The sequence below is a fragment of the Citrus sinensis genome, chromosome 1, assembly GCF_022201045.2.
Source record: "Citrus sinensis cultivar Valencia sweet orange chromosome 1, DVS_A1.0, whole genome shotgun sequence".
Lineage (NCBI taxonomy): Eukaryota > Viridiplantae > Streptophyta > Magnoliopsida > Sapindales > Rutaceae > Citrus > Citrus sinensis.
The window spans coordinates 19,379,553-19,389,138 of NC_068556.1; the positions used below are offsets into that span (position 1 = coordinate 19,379,553).

General features: G+C 36.0%; 1 non-coding gene across 1 annotated transcript; it reads right to left on the bottom strand.

Moving 5' to 3' along the window:
* Positions 1-5,236: 5,236 nt before the first annotated feature.
* LOC127903848 (small nucleolar RNA R71) lies at positions 5,237-5,340 on the bottom strand. The gene has a single exon (XR_008056733.1). It is a non-coding gene; the product is annotated as a small nucleolar RNA R71 (small nucleolar RNA).
* Between the last annotated feature and the right edge of the window lie 4,246 nt (positions 5,341-9,586).

Sequence of the window (9,586 nt, forward strand, 5' to 3'; positions counted from 1 at the left end):
GCAACTACGGAATGATCATTTTCGGCTATGCGTATAGTAAAGACAAGACTTCGCAATAAAATGGAGGATGAATTTTTTACAAATTCATTGATTATGTACATTGAAAGGGAAATTGCAGAAAAATTAAGTATTGAATCAATAGTCAATGAGTTTCGAGATATGAAAGAACATCATGTTCCATTTTAATGTTGGAGATCTTGATTTTGTTGGGTTTAATATCTTATGTTAATAATATTTTGTTGCTTGAGGAAGCTTTTTCCCTCTACAGTTATAATGGTTTTTGTTTAAGTTTTTTATTTTCTTTTGATAGCTTCTGTACTTTAAGACTTGGAATTTTGTATGGGTGGAGGCTCTTTTGCTTTGTAATCATCTTCCTTTATGAATTATAAATGTAAATTTTTTTCATATAGTATCTTACTATTTTTTTTGGATGATTTGGTCTGGTTGTAATTTATTATTTCTAATAACATCAAAATTATAAGTTTAAATTTGGCCCCCGTAAAATTTCCTCCTGAGCTCCGCCCGTAACCAATATACAACATAATTCAAATATTATAATTAACAAAATCAATTATTTTATTTCTTTATATCATACTAACTTGAATTGAATTGAATTACTTTTATTTTTAAAAAAATTGATTTATTTAATCTATCTCTTAATAGATATAGTGATTATACATATTTCAAACTTTCAATGCATAATAAGTCAAATTGTGTATACAAATTCAATAATCTTTAGGAAACCATTAATCTCATCTCCTTTGGTTATACATTAGTTAATTATATCACCACTATTGTTACTATATTTTAAGGCATATAAATATTTTTTTCAAGGATTGTTCTATCGATTAAGAGGAGTTCATTTATAAGGACAAGTATTGGTATTATATTAGGGTAGTTGTAAGCTCACTAATGTAAACAAACTCCCAAATCCAGTAATCTTGTTCAATACAGAATCATCATTCTTTAAAAAGATACACGTGTAAGTTAATTATTATAAACGATGTACGACAATCCAATAAAATAGAATCTCATTCATGAAGAAAGTTTAATGCCAAAAAACAAGTGGTTAAAATTAAAATCAAACAATGAGAAAATGTATAGATCAATTCGAAGCTTCAGAAGGTAGGCAACAATAGCAATAGCAAAACTACTATGTACTCCACGAAAAAAGAAAGTGATGCTTGCCTCTTCTGTTAACCTAAATTATTCTTCATTGATTTTGATGATAACAAACATGATTAAGTTTTGGTTAATCTTTTGAGAGTTCAACATAATTTTCTCTATCTCTAACAAACCTCATAAAGAATAGTAAAGATTTGGAGTCAAAACATTCATCTTGCAAAATAGCTCACTACAATAGTTTTTATGGAAAACGACGAACCGACATGTGTAATAAACGGCTCACCGATTTCAAGCAGAAATAGAGATTAGCCTCTGGACGTAAACGGCACACCGACATGTGTGATAAACGGCTCGCCAATATCAACCAGTAGCCTCTGGACATAAATGGCGAACCGATATGTTACTAAATGGCTCGCCGATATCAACTAGAACTGAAGGGAAGTCTCTGGACTTAAACGTCGAACCGACAAGTTTGATAAACGGCTTACCGATATCATCCAGTAGCCTCTGGATATAAACGGTGATCCGACAATCTTGATAAACGGCTCACCGATATCATCCAGTAGCCTCTGGATGTAAACGGTGATCCGACAAGTTTGATAAACGGCTCGCCGATATCAACCAAAACTGAAGTGTAGTCTCTGGGCATAAAACGGCGATCCGACATCTAGTTAACGGCGATCCAACAATTTGAAAAATCAGTTCAACGGTCATATTGACCAGTCAAACGACGATCCGATATCTAACTAACGGCGATTCGACAGTGTGCAGATAGTCTATAATGGCTAGTTTTCAGTTGCAGTTATAAATAAGCTCATTCAAATTCAAACAAAGATTGATCACAACACTACCACTGAGCTTATATCCGAGAATACAATCTTCATAGAGCTTTAAACACATTCTCTCTTCATCTATTCACACATTGGGCATTGATTTGTAATCTTAAATATTGTGTGAGAGAAAAACAATTTGTAATCTTTTACTTTGAGTGATTGTAAGTGTTAAGATACACTTGGGTTGAGAGATTAGGGACAATCTCTTGTTGTAAAGGTCCATTGACTCCTTGGAAGTCAATTGTAAGCGTTTGAAGCCTTGAGTGGCTAGCTTAGTGAAATCCTCAAGCCCGGTGAGCTTGGAGGCGTGGACGTAGGCGGAGATTGCCGAACCACGTAAAAATCATTGTGTTTGTTCTCTCTTCCCTTATCTTTTTATATTGTGATTGATTTATCTGTTATTGCTTTAAATTTATGTTGGATTTGCATTGAGTTTTGCTTTAGAATTAAATAATTTTTTATATCCCAATTCACCCCCCCTCTTGGGTTTGCCTAGCTAGTATTTCAATTGGTATCAGAGCCTTGTTCTCTTGTTAGGACTTAATCGTCTAAGAGTAAAAGATCCATGGCAACCCTAAATGACTCAACTTTTAGAGAAGGGCAATCTACAACTAGACCACCATTTTTTTATGGTAATGACTATGCTTATTGGAAAACTAGAATGAGAATCTATTTGCAAGCCTTAGATTATGAAATTTGGGAAGTTGTTTGTGATGGTCCGTTCATGCCTACATTTAAAGATAAAGTAGGAAATGATATTCCTAAACCGTCGAGTCAATGGAGTGAGTTAGAAAAGAGAAAGATGTCTCTAAACTCCAAGGCTATGAATGCTTTGTTTTGTGCCCTTGATAAGAAAGAATTCCATAGAGTATCTAGTTGTGAAAGTGCACAAGAAATATGGAATAAACTTGAAGTTGTCTATGAAGGGACAAATCAAGTTAAAGAGTCTAAAATCAGTAGATACACTCGTCAATATGAGCTATTCCAAATGGAACAAAATGAGAATGTGTATTCTATGTATACTAGATTCACGGATATAGTGAATGTTGAGTGTTAGAAAATGCATATTTATAAAGGAGAAAACCTTCATTTTACATTTCAAGTCTTACTAACAACCCTTACTTTTATGTATTTAACCTTCTTGTGATTTAATTACGTGTGTTTTATTTTAATTAAGTAATTTATGTGTTTTAGGGGCATTATAGTCATTTCACAATAAAGGAGAGATCAGACGGCAAAACGGACATCACTTTTGAATTCAGGACGGTCTAAAACCTTAAGAGAAGCATAAAAGGAAAAATGACACTATTCACATGTACGGTACTATTCACGTATACGGGACTGTATACATTACTGTTCACGGCACTGTTCACATAGACGGATCGATGACGTGGCATTGACCGATGATGTGGCATTGACTGATGAGGTGTCACGATCCTGTTGGACTAAAATTCTTATGTACTGTTGCTGGTGACGTGGCAGCATATCAATGGACGAAAAATCTCACGTACGGTGCATGCATCACACAGGATTATTTTCAACCAAACCGCGTTATTGTTCATCCGGGTCAAACCGCGTTACTGTTCAAAGTCGGGTCAAACTGTGTTACTGTTCATCCACGTGGTCAAACCGTGGACTGTTGACTGATGATGTGGCGCAATCCTGAGCGTCCAAACTGTTTTTAATCCGATGGCCATGATTTACTCCATGTATCTATAAAAATGGGGCCTCTCCCCCCTAATTTGATATCTCTGAATCCATTTTTGGACTTTGTTTTCTATAATTCCCTCTCCATCTTGTATTTTCTTCGTATTTTAATAAATTCCCATTTTACCCCTAGTTCAATTATGAGTGGCTAATTTTCTTTCAAGCTTGGGTTGAAGGTGAAGTCTCAACATGTGTCATGGGCTTAATTTGGTAAATTTATTTTCTCTTCCCCTCTAGTTTTTGTGGATGTTTTGACTTCTCGTCGACAAATAATAATAAGCTTGTCTAGATACCGCCTTAGTTACACCGGCTCTCTAGTATAAGTTTATTATTATTTGGCACGATAAGCCCTTAGCACCATATTGATTAGAGCATGGTTCATGAGGTGTGGATTCCCCCCTCATGATTTAATTAGCATTAATAAGGATTATTTAGCCCATGATGCATGTTGATACGGATCCAGATACCCAAGTACGTCATTTCAATAGAATTCTCTTCAATTTATTCTCGCCATTTCAATTCCAATTTTAGAATTTATTCTCGCCATTTTAATTTAAGTTTTAGTATATTCCAAATCATTTCCACCATAAATCCAACTACCCATTTACAAAATTAATTCTATATATAATTAAAATCCACCTCATCGTGGGATCGACACTCGTCACCATTAGTCTATACTACAATAGATTCGTGCGCTTGCGAGTACATTAAAATTTGCACAACAAGTTTTTGGCGCCGTTGCCGGGGAGGTAAGTAATTTTAATTCGTAAAATTAATTTTTGTGAATAATTTCTTTTATTTGTTTTCTTGTAATTTTTACTAAAAAAAAAAGTGAATCCGCATTTAGAGGTTAGTAATTTCTTTTCTTTTTCTCTTCTTTAAATTTCTATAATTTAATTTTCAAGTTATTTTTTTTTCTTCTTTGTAATTTTTGTTTATCTTACTAATTCTTTTTAGTTAATTTATTTCACGTATTTGTTTTTGTGTATTTTTATAGAAAGTTTGTAATAGCGCAATAAGGTTAGTATCGTAATTTCTCCTTTTTTTATTTTTATTTATTTTGTTCCCATCTTTATTTTTTATTTTATTTGTTTTGCATGTATGGTCGAAGGTCATTATTACCCAATCTTGAACCTATAGACCTTGAACTTGAGAAAACACTTCGCACCCACAAACAAGTAAAAAATAAAATGGATTTGCAACCACAGGAGAGGCCATTTAAGGATTATTTCAGTCATTTAGCTAATTTGAGCACATCATGCATAAGATACCCAAATGTAGCTGCTAGGAGCTTTGAACTAAAACCTAGTGTGCTAAATTGTCTCCCCACATTTTATGGCCTAGAAAATGAGGACCCATATAATCATTTGAATGATTTTCATGCCATTTTTCAAACATTTAAATATTAGAATTTTTCAGATGATGATGTAAAACTCAGATTATTCCCATTTTTTTTAAAAAATAGAGCTCGTTCATGGTTAAATACTTTGCTTGCTAATAGCATCACATCATGGGAACAAATGGTTACAAAATTTTTGAATAAATATTTCCCAGTGCATAAAACCAATGCTATTCGCAGGAAAATCTCGGAGTTTACCCAGAGAGAGGACGATCAATTTTTTGAAACATGGGAGCGATTCAATGGGCTACTCTTGAAGTGTCCACATCATGGGTACGAGAAATGGCACCAATGCCAATACTTTTTGGAGGGATTATTGCCGAATGTGCAAGAATGGTTAATGGCAACAAGTGGAGGAGAGCTAATGTCAAAAAGTGCATCAGAAATTTAGGAATTCTTCCAGCGACAAGCAGATAATTCCCAACAACGGAGTCGATCACTCAGGACTACTAGAAGAATTAAAGGAGTGAATGAGGTTCAAATTGGCGAATCAACTTCAGGAATCAAAGAAGTCAAGGAGATGGTTGAAGGTCTTGCTCGACAAATAGCATCGTTATCGACTGCTAAATCAACAGAATCACATGACCATGACTCATACTCAGATCAAGCCAATGCCATAGGTGTAATAAGAAAACCATCGAATTACAACCCATACTCCAACACATATAATCCTGGATGGAGAGACCACCCCAATTTTTCATGGTCTCAAGGATTCCAATAGAATGGACCAGCAGCTCCAGCTCCACCAATGCAACCAATTCCACAAAATCCTCAAGCCTCTCAGCCCCCATTTAGACCATACAATCAGAACCAGAACTACTCTCAACCCAGACCATGGGAGGATGCATTCCAGAATTTCAAAAATCTTACTCACTCCACGATTGAGCAACAGAATCGCACCATTGATGGGCTACGAAATGAGTTGAGAGCGGGCTTCAATTCACAAGCCCAATCAGTTTCAAGCCTCGAAAAGATGGTGGGACAACTTGCTTCTTCAGTTCAGACATTGGCAATGACTGTTGAGAAAGACAAATTTCCAAGTCAACCAGTGCCTAATCCTAAAGGAGTACATGAAGCAAGTACCAGTTCACCACAGCAACATGGAGAAGTCAAAGCAGTAATGACCTTGCGAAAAGGAAAAGAAGTCGACAACAAAGTGGAGATGCCGGTGACAAAAGAAAATCAAATTGTACTTGTGAATGTTGAGGAATCATCACCGGAGGAGAAAGAAGAAACCAACCCACGAGAATACGTTCCGAAAGCTCCATTTCCTCAGAGGTTAGCGAAAGGCAAGAAGGGAAAATCCACAGGTGAGATTCTTGAAATCTTCAAACAGGTAAGTGTTAACATCCCTTTGCTTGATGCTATTAAGCAAGTTCCATCTTATGCCAAGTTTCTTAAAGACCTTTGTATTAAAAAGAGAAATATGCATGTTCAAAAGAAGGCATTTTTAACAGGAAACGTTAGTTCTATACTCCAACATAAAATTCCTTTAAAATGCAAAGACCCAGGCTCCCCCACTATCTCGTGTAGTATAGGGAACCACACAATTGAGAATGCTTTGTTGGATTTAGGAGCTAGTGTAAATTTGTTGCCTTATTCTGTATTTGTGAAACTTGGACTTGGAGAATTACACCCAACTCTAGTGGTGTTACAGCTTGCAGATCGGTCCACAAAAATACCTCATGGTATTGTGGAGGACGTGCTTATTCAGGTAGACAAGTTTTATTTTCTTGTTGATTTCATTGTAATTGACACTCAACCTATACAGGATTCAAGGAAGCACATTTCCATTATCTTAGGCCGACCTTTCTTGGCAACTGCGGATGCTCACATTCAATGCAGGACTGGAAATATGCAGTTGTCTTTCGGCAACATGACTATGGAGCTTAACATCTTCAACATTGCCAAACAACCTCACAATGCAGATGATGAAATTGTTGATGTGGATTTAATTGAAGCATTAGTTGATAATACTTTTCTTTCAAACCTTAGTGATGATCCTTTACAAACATGTTTAACTCACTTTAGTTTGGATTTTGATATTGACAGATCAGTCGATGAGGTCAACGCTTTACTTGACTCAGCACCATCCATGGACACTAATAAATGGAAGTCAAGAGTTGAGCAACTAGCACCATCAGAGAAGCAACTCATTCCATCATCAGAATCACCACCGAAACTCGAGCTCAAACCATTGCCCAACACTTTGGAATATGCGTTTTTGGGAGAAGAAAGTACTCTGCCGGTAATCGTCTCATTATCCCTAAATGACGAACAAAAAGGTAAATTGTTGGATGTTTTAAAAGAGCACAAAGGAGCATTAGGATGGACCATAGCAGATATAAAAGGTATAAATCCAATAGACTGCATGCATTACATTCACCTCGATGAAAATGCTAAATCTACTAGGGAAATGCAACGTCGGTTAAATCCTAATATGAAAGAAGTTATTAGAATTGAAGTCCTTAAGCTATTAGATGCATGTATCATTTACCCAATTTCTTATAGTTCATGGGTCAGTCCTGTACAAGTCGTCCCCAAAAAGTCAGGAGTCACAGTAGTTACCAATACTGATAATGAATTGATACCAACTAGGGTAACTACAGGATGGCGTGTATGCATTGATTATAGAAAATTAAATTCTGTCACACGTAAAGACCATTTTCCTTTACCATTTATTGATCAAATGCTTGATAGATTAGCAGGCCATAAATTTTATTGCTTTCTAGATGGCTACTCAGGATATAATCAGATTCTCATAGCACCAAAAGATCAAGAGAAAACTACTTTCACTTGCCCTTTTGGCACATTTACATATAGGAGAATGCCATTTGGATTATGTAATGCACTTGCTACATTTCAACGATGCATGTTAAGCATTTTTTCTGATATGGTTGAACGATTCCTTGAAGTCTTTATGGATGATTTTTCTGTCTTTGGTGACTCGTTTGATCAATGTTTGCATCATCTAACACTAGTTCTGCAGAGATGTGTCGAGAAGAACTTGGTCTTAAATTGGGAGAAATGCAATTTTATGGTAAAACAAGGTATTGTTCTCGGTCACATCATTTCGAGCAAAGGTATTGAGGTTGACAAAGCCAAGGTGGATCTCATTTCTAATCTTCCTCCACCCAAAACAGTCAGAGAAGTAAGATCTTTCTTTGGGCATGCTGGGTTCTATAGACGTTTCATTAAAGATTTTAGCAAAGTTTCTAGACCCTTATGCAATTTACTTGCTAAGGATGTACCTTTTGTCTTTGATGATTCATGTCTTGTTGCGTTTGAAAAATTAAAGCATTTGTTGACATCATCACCCATCATTCAGCCCCCGAACTGGAGCTTACCATTTGAACTCATGTGTGATGCATCTGATTATGCAGTAGGAGCAGTATTAGGACAAAGAGTTGATCGAATTCCCCACGTTATTTACTATGCTAGTATGACATTGAATGATGCACAGTTGAACTATTCAACTACTGAAAAAGAAATGTTAGCAGTAGTGTTTGCATTAGAGAAATTTCGATCTTATCTCATTGGTTGTAAAATAATCGTGTTCACAGATCATGCTGCTCTTAAATATCTTCTCACAAAGAAAGATGCAAAAGCTAGACTAATTCGTTGGGTGTTACTTTTGCAGGAATTTGACTTGGAATTCAAAGATAAGAAAGGGACAGAAAATGTTGTGGCGGACCACCTCTCTCGTCTCCATTTTGACTCAATTATAGAGCCATTAATATTGAATGAGTCATTTCCAGATGAACAATTAATAAGTGTGGAATTATTACCTTGGTATGCTGATATAGTTAATTATCTTGTTACAGGTAAACTTCCAGAGCATTGGACCAAGCAAGACAAGGCTAAATTCTTTGCAGAAATAAAGAATTTCTTTTGGGATGACCCATATTTATTCAAGTATTGTGCAGACCAAATTGTTAGACGATGTGTCCCAGAAAGTGAAATTCAGAATATCCTTTCATTCTGCCATGAACAAGCTTGTGGAGGCCATTTCAGTGCTAAGAAAACCGCGACTAAAGTTTTACAATGTGGTTTTTATTGGTCAACTATATTTCGAGATGCTTACACTTTCTGTTCTTCATGTGATAGGTGTCAACGAATGGGGAGCATTACGCGAAGGAACATGATGCCACTAAATCCAATTTTAGTGGTTGAGATTTTTGACGTATGGGGTATCGACTTCATGCGACCCTTTCCCCCGTCTTTTGGTCATCAATACATATTGGTTGCTGTTGACTATGTATCAAAATGGGTAGAAGCAATTCCATGTAGGACCAATGATCACAAGGTGGTGATAGCATTTTTGAAAAGCAACATTGTTTCACGCTTTGGATTCCCTTGAGCGATAATCAGTGATAGTGGTGCCCACTTTTGTAACAAAGCATTCAAAGCTCTTTTGACAAAGTATTCAATCACACACAAAGTGGCAACTCCGTATCATCCGCAAACCAGTGGCCAAGTTGAGATCTCCAATCGAGAAATAAAGCACATATTAGAAAAGACG